Raw genomic sequence first — 14,878 nt, 5'->3', positions numbered from 1 at the left:
TTCATTCATTCATTCATTCATCCAGTCATTCATTCATTCATTCATTCATCCATTCATTCATCCAGTCATTCTCCAGTCATTCATCCAGTCATTCATTCATTCATTCATTCATTCATTCATTCATTCATTCATTCATTCATTCATTCATCCAGTCATTCATTCATTCATCCAGTCATTCATTAATTCATTCATCCAGTCATTCATTCATTCATCCAGTCATTCATTCATTCATTCATCCAGTCATTCATTCATTCATTCATCCAGTCATTCATTCATTCATCCAGTCATTCATTCATTCACTCATTCATTCATTCATTCATTCACTCATCCAGTCATCCAGTCATTCATCCAGTCATTCCACTCCCCACCCGGGTCACGACCTCTTCATCATGCTCCCCCACCCGGGTCATGACCTCTTCACCATGCTCCCCACCCGGGTCACGACCTTCACCATGCTCCCCCACCCGGGTCACGACCTCTTCACCATGCTCCCCACCCGGGTCACGACCTCTTCATCATGCTCCCCACCCGGGTCACGACCTCTTCATCATGCTCCCCCACCCGGGTCACGACCTCTTCACCATGCTCCCCCACCCGGGTCACGACCTCTTCACCATGCTCCCCCACCCGGTCATGCCCTCTTCACCATGCTCCCCCACCTGGGTCACGACCTCTTCATCATGCTCCCACCCGGGTCACGACCTCTTCATCATGCTCCCACCCGGGTCACGACCTCTTCACCATGCTCCCCCACCCGGGTCACGACCTCTTCACCATGCTCCCCCACCCGGGTCACGACCTCTTCACCATGCTCCCCACCCGGGTCACGACCTCTTCACCATGCTCCCCCACCCAGGTCACGACCTCTTCACCATGCTCCCACCCGGGTCACGCCCTCTTCACCATGCTCCCACCCGGTCACGACCTCTTCACCATGCTCCCCCACCCGGGTCACGCCCTCTTCACCATGCTCCCCCACGGCAGGCGGCTATGGCTGCCCAAGACACTAAAAACCGCACAGACTGAGTTTCTTCCCTCAGCAGCTCGCCTGGTAAACGAGTCAGGTGTCCCCTGCTCCACCCCCCCCCCCCCTCCCCTCTATAGCGAGCTGCTAGGGCTGGACTTTTAAACTCTATGTTGCACCGATAACATGTCTCCAACCACTGCACTTTATTGTCTTGTCGTTGTCTCACTGTTCTGTCCTGTTTTGCAATTTATTATTATTTATTATTGTGTTATTCTTATTTGTGAGAAAAAAAGTTATGCACTGAAATGTCGTATCACGTTCCATTTGTGTTTACAATATTGGTGAATAAAGTCATCTGAATCTGAATTCATTCATCCAGTCATCCCTGTCATTCATTCAGTCATTCATTCAAACCTTTATTTAGTCTAGAAAGGACAATTAAGGTCACCCTCATTTTCAATATCGTCGAGATTTACAGACATTTCAATGCATACATTTTTTTTTTTACAATATAATAATAATAAATAGGAATAACTCTATTTATATAGCACCTTTCACACATGGACCGCAGTCCAGAGTGCCCCACAGCAATTAGTATAAAATAACATAGGTATAAAATCAGCACACAGTTGACAGAATAAAAACAATGCATAAAGTGCAGACATAACAATAGGCATAAAATAAGGTTATATATCAGGTTTCATTCTCTTTCCTCTAACAGAAACGTCTGCCCGGCTCTCTCTCTCTCCCTCTCTCTCTCTCTCTCTCTCTCTCTCTCTCTCTCTCTCTCTCTCTCTCTCTCTCTCTCTCTCTCTCTCTCTCTCTCTCTCTCTCTCTCTCTCTCTCTCTCTCTCTCTCTCTCTCTCTCTCTCTCTCTCTCTCTGGAGTGGTATTATTGACTTCCGGTGATGCTGTAGGCAGCGTTGTACCCTCCCCTAAATCTCATCACAGCCAATCTGGATGTGTGTGTGACGTGTGTCTGTGTCTGTGTGTGCATGTTCATTCGTGAGTATTTACCGGTGTGAGTGTTTTTTCATACTGTGTATATCTCTGCCTCCCTCTATGAATACGTATGCAGTCAGTGTCTATGTGTGTGCAGTATAAGTATGTGCACGTGCATGACTGCATTCGGCGCTTGTGTGTATCTGTGTGTCTGTGTGTGTGTGTGCCTGCATTGCCTCTGTTGTGCTTATATATGTGTGCTGTACAAGGATGCTTTGTGTGTCTTTGAGTGTGTGTCTGCGGGGGTGTATCCGTGTGTGTGCTGAGGGGGGGGTTAGGCGGATGGGGGGGGTTAGGCAGTGGGAGCATGGCTGAGCAGGCAGGCCTCTATAAATAGAAAACTCTTCGGAGCGCGTGGGAGAAGGAGCGAGAGATAGAGAGAGGGAGAGGGAGAGAGAGGGAGAGACTGAGAGGGAGAGAGAGGAAGAGAGAGAGGTGGATGCTGGATGTTCGCTCGCTCGCTCGCTCGACGGATGCAGACGTCGAGGTGGCGAGCTCTGCCCCACCCCCCCCCCTCCTGGCATTCGATCTGTCCGATCAGGCTGTCGCTTATTGATGGTTGAATAAATAAATGAATGAATGAATGACCGATGTATTTATATAGCACTTTCCGAGGGGCGGCTACGTGGCGTAGTGGGCAAGGCGCTCGCCACGAATGACGGAGACGCTGGGCTTGCCTGTTCGAGCCCAGCGCTCCACATTGCTTTCAGTTTAGCTGGTCGTTCATACTAATACACATTGGCCGTATTAGGGGGTGGGAAACTGATGGGTGGGGATCGGGCGTTGTGGACAGCGACTCCTACAGGTCGGTTGGTGCGCCTGCGCAGTAGAATCAGGAAGTGTCGCGGGCAGCGTGAGCCTCCCACGCGTTACTCCTCGCCACTGAGAGATCGAGCTGCGCAGGTAAAAATATGCGACTGCTGTTACCTCAAGTACCGGAGGGGACTTGTGCTATGTATGACTTAGTCCACATTGCAGCCGGCTTGTGGGAGGCAAGAAACAGCGTTCGTGACAGGGGAGGGTTGAATTGGATGATACGAAATTGGGATGGGAGAAAAATATAGAAAAATGGGAGAAAAAGAATATAGCACTTTCCGAGACACTCAAAGCTCTTTTCTTTACAATGTAGGGTTAGGGAAATTGTCTCATTCACCACCACTGTGTAGCACCAAACCTTGGGCTACAGGCTCAATGGCTGCCATACACACTGGCACCCGGCACACATCACACTACACACAATGGCTGAACGGCTCAGGACTGATATCAGCCAATTAACAGGGAGGGATGATTAGGTGGCCTTGATGTTAGAGACCTGATTGGGATGTCAGGGGGAACTCCCTACTCCTTGATAGATGCGCTGGGTTCTTTAACAACCAAATTCAATTGGTCAGTGCTGAAGCATAGTGGCTCACAAATCACATCAGGTTTTATTGACAGAGCACACATCACAGAGCATTGACTTCTATGCATCTTTTCTGGGAATGTGAACATTTGAATTCATACAGCAACCAAATAAATTCTGAATGTTAACGTCGACTTTACTCAATTTATACCTATTTATATCTACTGCCTTCACTGTCTACTACTGCCTTACCCTGTAATGAAAACTACCTACCTCAAACTATAGTCTACCCATATGCTACAGTTTACATACCTGTAGGATAGCCATGTACAATAATACAATTATACCATATATATATATTTATTTATCAGGGTTAGGCATATATCCCTGTTCACTTACCTGTATACATATCTGTTTATATATGTATATATTCCATTCCTACTTTTACTCCCCCTCCAATGTACAGTTTCTTCCCCCTCAAATGTATATATTACCTTTTAGAAACTCTGTCTCTTAAACAGTACTGTATATTTGTATATCCTGTATGTCATAAATGTCTGGATGTAACAGTACTGTATATCTGTATGTCTTGTATGTCATAAATGTCTTGATGAATTGAAAATGGGGGACCCTGATGTAAACAAGACGAAGGTCTTTCTCTGGTCTGCATCCCCTTAACAATTGTGTGTATTGAGCCGTACTGTATTGTACCCATTCTGCAATCTGCAGTTTTCAATCAATCAATCAATCAATCAATCAATCAATCAATCAATCAATCAATCAATTAATCAATCAATCAATCAATCAATCAATTAAATCAATCAATCAATACTAGTTATACCACTGGCCAGTATGGCTACTACCATAGTATATTTATACCTGTGATATCACTGTACATAATTATACTGTCATTGTTGTATATTGTTATTGCACTTTACTGTTGCCCTCTGGTTAGATGTTTACAACAGACAGCTAATGAACGCTTCCTCACCTGCTGTTTATCTAGTAGCTGACATGACCTCGCTCTCACCTGCCAGCCCGCGCATGTCATCTACAGAGGGCTGCGTATAAACCTAACGTTATAGGGAGGTCACTTTAGTTTCCTGTGCGGTCCACCCGTATAGGGATTTATCATTAGGAAAATGTATTATCGGCTATTGTGACAATTCTGCCTCATGAACATTGGCAAGCTTTCCATTTTTGCACAAAATGAGTTCCCTTCTATCACTAACATTATTGTTTAAGCATTTTTGGTTGAAATAAAGGTAGTTATAAGGGTTAATAACTACACTTACCAGTAGAACGCCTATCATTCAGTGCTGTCGCCGTCAGCAGTGCCAGAGAGAAGTGTTTATATTATCGTATAGCTTACGCTCTGCACTCTAGTGGAACCCTATCCCTTATCAATCTAATACTGAATAATTTTCTCCACATGTACACACCCATCCGCCTGGCCACACCCACATCCGCTCCTCTACATAAGCGGGGTCGTGGCCATACTAACAGCTCCTTCCCTATTTTCACCACTGAAAAGTGACTGTATACACCACTTTAGTTTGATGCCGAAATAGTTATTGGAAAGGAGTTACGTTATTGTAGAAAAGGAGCTGCGTTGACATTATATCTTTGTTTTCTCTCTCACTATTTTTCGAGGAAATACAGCGATAATGTCTTCGCCACCGGAGTGTCTAGAAGATGATGATCATTCTGACTTCCACGGGCGCTTCGCATTAGGGGCTTGCGTCGCTGAGCAATCCCCGCCGGCATTGCCTCCGGCTCTGCAGCTGGACACTTTGCTTGGGAGGCGATCGGCCGTGTGGGGGCTGACTGCCTCTCTGGGCGGGTGATGTTTTTGCGACGTGGGCGCCAGGTGTGTCGGTTGTGGGGGGAACAACTACACAGCTTACGAAGGTCGGCTCCAGGCTAGGATCTTTTTCGCGGCCCCTTAGCGGCGTGGAGGGGGTTCTAGTTTGATGCCCCACGATAACATTAGCTCCTCCTCAAGTAAGAGCTTTGTTTTCCTGGGACCGTGATTCCGAATCTGCGGTTCAATTCCCCGGGTCTCTGGACAAACGGATACCCACTGTCGTCGTGCTGGCCCCGCTTTTCAAGATGAAAAACACCCGGTGCGAGGGAGGTGAGCTTGGTGTTCGTTATGTGAATATCTCCATGCTCAGGTCGGCTATAGCCCGTGAGGGGCTTGTTGCAGACACCGCTGTGTCTGGTAAACACCGTTCTGAAGAGGGACGTGTGTTGCCTTTTTTTCCCTTTTTTCTTCGGATAAGAAGAGGAAAAGACAGCGGCTGTCTGAAGTGTTAGCCTGTATTGCTTTTCTCACGTTGTACAGTTTTCAGTAGTAGCCGCTTAGCTTGCTTCTGCGTGAGCTAGTGGCTAGCGATAGCCGGTTTGAGCTAACTGTTAGCCAGTTAGCTGTTAGCTACGACGTTAGCTGCCGGCTGCACTCGGCTGGGAACGTTAGCTTGATGCTATCAGTTAGCCTAGAGTTAGCTATTTAGCTTGTGCTACAACCATTGGCGTAGCCGTGAGAATAGCAGGCCCTGGCACTCTGACTACGACGTCATCTTTGGCAGAAGATGTAGTCGGGCCTGCGCCATGACCAGCTGCAGGAGGGGGGCGTCACGCCGGAGCTAGGCACCGGCCATTGCTTCTTCTGGCCTAGCCAGCGTGAGGCCTTCGTCGACGTGGAGACCAACCTGTGTTGCGGCCTTTCGTCCTGCGTTCCTTGGTGCAGGTAAGATGTCCAATGGACATTACCCCACTCTTCCTTCTTTCCCCTCCCGAATGTTTTTGTTAATAACGATGTCTTTGTCTACAAAACATATGTTACTTCACTACATTTGGAGATACAACGTGTGCTGTGTGAGAATTGTCTTGGTTGCTTTGTATAGCTTGGGTTAGCGATGGCCAAGGATTGTGCCTTTCTCTCTACCTATGAACAGCGTTGTTTTTTACGTGAGTACAAATTAACTGGGTTCTTTGTTGTATGATGAGAAGTTGTGTGTCTTCATGTAACGTTTAGACAACGTGGCTGAGCCCACAACTGGCTGGGTTACCCTACAATGCTGTGCATAGTGGCATATGATCGAGGGCTGAGTCCCTCTCTTAGCTTGTTATTCTTTACTTGAGGGTAATGATGAAAATAACAAGTGGCCAGTTTTTTTCACACATAAGCAGAGCTGTGGGAAACCTGTTCAAACAAGGTATTCGGCTGTGCTGGCGTGCATGATGTAAAGCTTACTCTAGGGTGACCATATTTTGATTTCCAAAAAAGAGGACATAGCGTGGAATAAACTCGCCGAAACGGTAAAGTGTGCCACGGGCACGCCGTGATTCCGATCCGTGTGAAAATATTCACGGCCATAGAGGAGACCGTGGGACACCTTTTTGCAACCGAATATGTGTCTCGAATTTGCTCCCACGCGGCGCGCAAAATAATGCAAGTCTTGTTTACATCAGGGTCCCCCATTTTCAATTCATCATAAATGTACAGTTCCCTCCCCCTTGTATATATTTACTGTATGTCACAAATGTAACAGTACTGCTTTGAGGTCTTTCTCTGGTCTGCATCCCCTTAACAATTGTGTGTATTGAGCTGTACTGTACCCATTCTGCAATCTGTTAATAAAGTTTTCAATCAATCAATCAATCAATCAATCCCGCAGTGCAATACTCCAATTCAGCCATTGGGTGGGACGGTCATGTGACCCAAATCAGCCAATGGAAGCGAGGGTCCTTAAAGTGTGGGTCCTTAAAGTGTTGCGGTCCTGAGAGTGTTGGTGCTCTCGTCCTGCAGCTGGATACTATTGCCTCACAGCGCGGCCGTCAGCGCGCGGCCCAGAGAGCGCCGCTGGCTCTGCGGCTCTGCAGCTGCATGCTTCTCCGGGAGTCCGGTTGGATAATGCCATGTAAAAAGTCGCATGCCTGACATATCGGCATGTAACTCGAGAACCGAGGCACGGATTTTGGCATTCGAACGGCAACGAATAGCGCTTTAATTCGGTAATTTATATGTTCGGCGAAAAATGCAGCCCGAGCCTTCAGATGCTCGCAAAGGGCCGTGAAAATGAAACTGAAACTGAAAAACAGTGAAACCCCGGACATTTCGATGAATTAATAAACCCCCCCCGGACGCCCCGGACCGGGCGTGAAAAGAGGACATGTCCGGGCAAAAGAGGACGTTTGGTCAGCCTAGCTTACTTTACACATTTGGCGTCGTATCAGGGGTAAGGTGGTTTGCCCCTGCCCCCCCCCCCCCCCCTCCCCTCAAATATGATTTTGTTTACAAAATGTGTGTTGATTCACTATATTTTTGGGGATACGGTGTAAATTCCTCAGCTTCTGCTGGGGTTGTGCTCTTGCTTAGAGAGAGGCAATTTCTCTGAAATTTTTTTGGTCACTGTCATGTAGACTTAGCAAGGCCTGTGACCAGCACTTAATCGAGGACTTATGTCTTCTCTCATCATAAAAAATGGCGTTCCTCTTACAGTAGTGAGAGTGAACTTTTTGCCCTTTTTTGTTGTGATGGAGGGTTGTGTGTATCGTATTCACGTTTAGGATCCACAACTGGGTTAGGTGTTGGCCTACAGAAGTTACATGTGTAGCTCTTGTACCAGGGCCCCTCTCTTGGTCTGTGTTTTTTCTTCCTTTAGGGTAAAGGTGTAAGAATTCAGGTGGCAGGTTTGCACATGAGCCTGAAGCCATGTATAAAACCAGTTTTTGCACAGGCGAGGTTATCGTCTGTGGCTGGCGTGCAGAATGTGAAGCTGTTACCCTAACAGGTATAATGCGCTTTCATGTGGCACGCTATGACTGGTGTCATGGCTCTGCTTTGTCGTTGCATCGTATCAGGGGTGAGGGGTCATGAGGGGTGGGCTGATAAAATCCTCCTACCCCTTTACTGATTGGCCGGGAGGTGGGACCTCCTGCCTGTCAGTTTTCCCTGTCGGCTGAGGGGCAGCTCGTCACAGGGAGAGGGAAGGGGGGGGGGGTTCCCTGGTTCCACTCCCTGTTAGGATGGGTGGGTCACGGGATTTCCCCCCGGCCATGGGATACGTCACTGGGTGCGTTTCCTATTGGCCAGGAGACATCCGTGAGGTTACAGGCTCTGTGCTGCAGACCGCTGTCTTTGTCAAAGTTGGATGATGCGTTGCATTCGAAAACTGTTCGTTTTCTGCTCTGCTCTCTATTACAGTGTGTATTGGGCCGTTGGTCACTTGGCCCAATTATTATTTCATGTATCTTTTTCAATTGTACGTGGAGGTCTCTCTGGGGGAACTTCTGTCTTCCCCTCTTATGTGAGGAGCAGAATTGACGGGGTTGCCCTCAGTCGCGTCATATAAGGCCTGTGTCTGTGTCTTATTGACCGGTTCCTGCTGCTCATCCCAGACAGCATGGAGGGAACGTCGTCTGGTGTTTTCTTATTAGAATTCACCATTGATGTGTTTCGGGTTCTTGACGTGCATATAGCGCTGGCCCTGGGTGCTTCCTATGTGGAACCACATTTTTGGGCCGGCGTTTTTTTATGTGGGCGACTAGGAAGGAGATTTTTTATCTCTACCGAGCGCCAGTGCAAGACTCACACCCATGAGGTGGGCCACCAGGAGCAGCGCATTCACGTTCTGTCCATCTTGGTGGCGCCCTCTGTGATGTTTTAGATCGACACGCATACCTACCCCCCTCTTAGGACTGGGGATGGCGGCGTGACTAGGACGCGGGACTGGTTCTGGTCACGCCGGACCAAGTCAGTTAACCTGTTGTCCGCCGGGGCGCAGATCTGCTGTTCTGGTACCCCGAAGGACTTTGTGCTTTTCCGGGGGGGAAATGCCGGGTCGGTCCGGGCTTCGCAGGGATTGATGTCGTGGATATGTGTGTCATGTGTATGCCACTACGGCTTGCCCATAACAGTGACGTGCTTGGTCCATACTGTGTTGTACCTTGCACTGTGTTAGGGGGCCTGGTCCTTCTCCATTGTTTCACTCCTCCCTCCCCCTGCTGGGCAGGGATGGGAGGGGGCTGTCGAGGTGGTTGCTGTCAACCTCTCTAGGCATCCCTGTGTAGGTCCCGGTCCGCCAGGCCCAGGTCCGGACTCGTTCCCGTCAACCTGTTGGCCTGGGTTAACCCTTTGAAAACTGAAACACTTTGTTTCTAGGTTTTTCTTGGTTCTCCGGTGTGTTGGTAGCAGAGTCGACTCTCGGGTTGAGGCCGTGCTTGACCCCGTCTGCCCGAGAGTGTGCCCTCGCATTTTTCATGACGTCTGCCAATTGTGTCGGCCTCTCCTTTGAACCTCGACCCCGCTGGATGGGAATGGAAAGTCATGACATGGTGCACAGCATACCGAACACCCCTTCCGCCGGGTACTGTTCTTACAGTAGACCCTTTAGGCGCGTGTCTAGTCCGCAGTACTCCAGGCACAGGTCGAGTTCTGGCCTGTTGCCTGGATTGAGGGATCAACCCCCTTGGGGGTTGTCTCGCCGGTGCGCCGTCTGGCCCCACAGTATTGTGGGGGGGGGTAGCCTCTTGGGGCTTACGGCCATGCCAACCTGGACATGCAGGTTCGGCCCTGGTAGTTTTCGGATGGGGGACCCCCTGGGAATACCAGGTGCAGTAAGCTAGAGTGCTTCAGAGCGGCATGCCAAAGGGGGGAAGGCTGGCGATGTGGGGTGTGGTGTCATCAGTGACCGTCTGGTGGGGTCCCGATGCTACGGCATCGTTGACCTCACCAGGCCCCCTTTTTCGGGGGGTCCTGGCCCTCAGGCTGTTCCTGGGGCTGGGTCCTCCTCCGCACTCCGCTGCTACGGCCTTGCCACGCGGTTGGGTTCTTGACCTTTGACCCTGTGATGTTGGGGGCTGTAATGGGTTTTCTTTCTTCCCGTTCGTTCCCTAGTGGCATGTGGGATGCGCGCCTGAGTGGTCGCAGGTCCTTCTGTGAAGGTAAGTCCCACGATCTGCTCACCCTGTGCGTTGAGGTGCTAAACCCTCTTCGCACAGTCGGATCCGATTCCCTCCCGTCCCCCTCTAGGGGGGTCCGGGGGCTCGGGTCCTCCCCGGTTCTGATGGTTGTGGGAGGCCTCAGCGGGTACATTTGTCAAGCTTCCGCTCTGCTCAGCTCCTGTGTTCTAGAGTGCAGAGCGTAAGCTATACGATAATATAACATACGGTTATCCTATAACCATAGTTATATGAGTATAGCGAGCGCTCTGCGCTGACTCGCTGAGGACCCCGTGGTCTTCGCCTTTGGTGGTGAAAGACTTGGGAAGGAGCTGTTAGTATGGCCACGACCCCGCTTATGTAGAGGAGCGGATGTGGGTGTGGCCAGGCGGATGGGAGAAAATTATTCAGTATTAGATTGATAAGGGATAGGGTTCCACTAGAGTGCAGAGCGCTCGCTATACTCATATAACTATGGTTATAGGATAACCGTATGTTCCTCAGTGAACGAAAACATAAACGTTGTTATTTTGCTACCTTTACGATAAATCTTTTTCATGTTGAGCTATAGATTGTGGATGAATACACACAGAAAGGTACACCATGCCAATGTTCATGCTTTATTTGTTTTAAACGAGACGATTTAGAAATGGGTCCATTGGAAATACATGGCAATTTCTAGAGGGATGGACCGCGCGGGAAACAGCAATGACGTAACCACTACACCTCCCCATAGGACAAAAACAATATTTGCATTCTGGCAACAATGTAATGCAGTAAGGCAGCGTTACTTGGATTAGTAAATGTAGTTAGTAACTTTTTAATAATTAAGTAACCCCTTACTGCCCAACACTGACCGTCAGCAGTGTGAGGTGTTGTGCGTCAACCTTTAGGACCTCACTCAGCAACCCACCCCCTCTTAGAGGAGCACTGTGTGGGGTTAGAACTTACCCCCTCTTAGAGGAGCACTGTGTGGGGTTAGAACTTAGAACCCACCCCCTCTTAGAGGAGCTCTGTCTGGGGTTAGAACTTAGAACCCACCCCCTCTTAGAGGAGCACTGTGTGGGGTTAGAACTTAGAACCCACCCCATCTTAGGGGAACTCTGTGCTGGGTTAGAACTTAGAACCCACCCCCTCTTAGAGCTGCTCTGTGTGGGGTTAGAACTTAGAACCCACCCCCTCTTAGAGGAGCTGTGTGGGGTTAGAACTTAGAACCCACCCCCTCTTAGAGGAGCTCTGTGTGGGGGGTTAGAACCCACCCCTTCTTAGAGGAGCTCTGTGTGGGGTTAGAACCCACCCCCTCTCTGTGCGGGTCATCCAGCCCCACTTGGAAGAAGGGTATGTCTGGCCCTCGCTGCTCCACGACAAAGGAGCTCAGATCAGCTTCTCATCCTCCTACTTCCGGCTTGTTTTGATTTGAAAAGTGTGAATCTGATCTGAGACCAGACTGAAGTGGAGGAGCTCAGGCTAACACGCAGCAGGCTAACATGTGAGGACCTGACAGGGATAGTGTACACTCAACACTCTTCATGCTTGTTCACACTTCACTGTTCATACCTTTTTCCCATATACTTGACCACTTGAATGAATGAATGAAAACGTTTATTTAAAATGGACACCACAGCTACATTGGACCAGTCACAGTGGACAGACCAGATGCGTTGTTTTGTGTGTTTATAGCACAAGTGCTAGTTTTCAACACTAGTCCATTGAGGCTTTTCTAAAAGATATAATAAAATCAACAGTAAAATACAGAATTAAAATCACAAATCAGAACAAATAGTTACCAGAGCAAGAGTCCATGATCAAAACAACAAAACCAGTCCGCGTCTACATTATGTGAGCACTGCTGCGTTGATTTCAGCCATACCTTGAGTCCTCTGCTGAAGACGTTGGCATTGGACTCCAGTTTTAAGCCAGTAGGCAGAGAGTTCCATAAGTTTGCCCCGTTAACAGAGAAGGCAGACTGTCCAAACGAACTCTTGCACATGGGAACAGTACAGTCATCATTATTGGAAGCTTGTGTGTTTGCTCTACTAGAGCTCCAACGTCTAACCACCAGTCCAGAAAATAAGGATGATACATGATTGTGCAAACATCTTGCACAATTGTACAGCCCTGGCCTATTTTATTTTATAATTATATTCTATTCTATTCTATTGTACTTCTATTTACATTTAGTTTATACTCCCTTTTATTTTATTCTACCTTTCATTTTATTCGACCGTAATTGGCTGTCCGTTAATGTCACACCAATACAACCAAATCAAATTCCTTGTATGTATCAACTACTTGGCAATAAATTACCTGTCGCTGTCACACCACCCTGACACACACACAGCCTCAGGAGCGCCCCCCGGAGGTCACCTGTCACTGTCACACCACCCCGACACACACGCCCTTAGGAGCGCCCCCCGGAGGTCACCTGTCACTGTCACACCACCCTGACACACACACAGCCTCAGGAGCGCCCCCCGGAGGTCACCTGTCACTGTCACACCACCCTGACACACACACAGCCTCAGGAGCGCCCCCCGGAGGTCACCTGTCACTGTCACACCACCCCGACACGCGCGCCCTTAGGAGCGCCCCCCGGAGGTCACCTGTCACTGTCACACCACCCCGACACGCGCGCCCTTAGGAGCGCCCCCCGGAGGTCACCTGTCACTGTCACACCACCCCGACACGCGCGCCCTTAGGAGCGCCCCCCGGAGGTCACCTGTCACTGTCACACCACCCCGACACACGCGCCCTTAGGAGCGCCCCACGGAGGTCACCTGTCACTGTCACACCACCCCGACACACACACGGCCTCAGGAGCACCCCCCGGAGGTCACCTGTCACTGTCACACCACCCCGACACACACGCGGCCTCAGGAGCGCCCCCCGGAGGTCACCTGTCACTGTCACACCACCCCGACACACACGCGCCCTCAGGAGCGCCCCCCGGAGGTCACCTGTCGCTGTCACACCACCCCGACACACACGCGCCCTCAGGAGTTCTCAGCAGGGCACCTGGTGCCAATCTCCAATCAGGGGCTCCTGTCTCCCTGCCAGCTGCCGATGGGAGTTTAAACGCTGCCCTGAGGACAAGGCCAGCTCGTTCTACCAGGAACAGTAGGTTGCGTCGTACCGTTTGACTATTTTGTCTCAATCCCTGTTCAATTCGTATATTGTATTTACTGGCTGGTTAACTAACCATTGTCTTGTTTTGATTCGTATTTGTATTTACTGGCTGGTTAACTAACCTTCGTTTTTGTCTCTCTTTTTGTCTAGTGTGGGGACGCCGTTCCCGAATACCCCACGCTAGTTTTTCTCCGCTCGCCTTGACTCCCCGGTATTTTTTCGACCCACTCGCTTGCCCCCGTTTTTCTCTCTCTCTCGCCTGCCCCCTCGTATTCAGACCCCGGACCCCCTCGTATTCAGACCCCGGACCCCCGACCATTCAGACCCCGGACCCCTGACCATTCAGACCCCGGACCCCCGACCATTCAGACCCCGGACCCCCGACCATTCAGACCCCGGACCCCTGACCATTCAGACCCCGGACCCATGACCATTCAGACCCCGGACCCCTGACCATTCAGACCCCGGACCCCCGACCATTCAGACCCCTGACCATTCAGACCCCGGACCCACGACCATTCAGACCCCGGACCCCAGACCATTCAGACCCCGGACCCCCGACCATTCAGACCCCGGACCCCCGACCATTCAGACCCCGGACCCCCGACCATTCCCAGGAGTTCTTTTTGACTGCCTCGGCGCACCACATAACACAACACGGTAAGACCCCTTTACATTGTTAAACCCACTCATATAGTCCTCAGCATACAGACACATTGATTAATTACATACATCATATTCCAGGCTTCCGCCTTCACACACTCCCCATCTCTCTGAGTGGTTGTCTCGTAGTGTTGACCAAGGTGGTGGATGTCTTGGGGTGATGGCCAAGATTGCAGTGACTGTTCTACCCCCACATTGGCTATGTGCACCACCGAGGTCATGGATCAGCTTCATACCGTCTTCTGTCCGACCTACAACGTCTAAACCATGCCTGTTCTAGTTCATTGCTGGGTTAAGTACTTTTATACAATGGCATGCAAATTTCTTGATTCTGATTGGCTGAAACAGTCAAGTTAGACGTGGTTATTTCTCATAACACACGCTCGTGATCCCAGAACCCGCCCACAACCGAATTACAATTACTCCGCCAGTTCGAGTTTTTAGAAATGAAACCAAGATGGCGGACAATAATCTTTACGAATGGATGAGGCAAAGCTGCATTCTCCCACTATGCTCCCTTTTTATGGAATACGCTGCAAGTAAAACTTTGTCTAGAGGCACTTCCTACTGTAAATGCTTTTAAAGGTATGCTACGATTAGCCCTTCATGAAACATGTAACTGTTTTACCTGATGCTATTGCTGATGTGATTATGCTCCTTGCCACTGCACAAATGGCCTTCTGTATTTATATTTGAATTGTATGTTTTTTGTTTAATGCCCTGTTTTATGTTGAAACTTGTTGTGTGCCGTGTTGGTCAGGACTCCCTGGAAGAAGAAATCTTGTATCTCAATGGGACATTCCTGGATAAATAAAGGATAAAAAAAATTG

Source organism: Notolepis coatsorum, assembly GCF_963971535.1.
Source record: "Notolepis coatsorum genome assembly, chromosome: 15".
NCBI classification, from domain to species: domain Eukaryota; kingdom Metazoa; phylum Chordata; class Actinopteri; order Aulopiformes; family Paralepididae; genus Notolepis; species Notolepis coatsorum.
The sequence above is the reverse complement of the archived record's forward strand: the minus strand, read 5'-3'. Positions refer to the sequence as shown.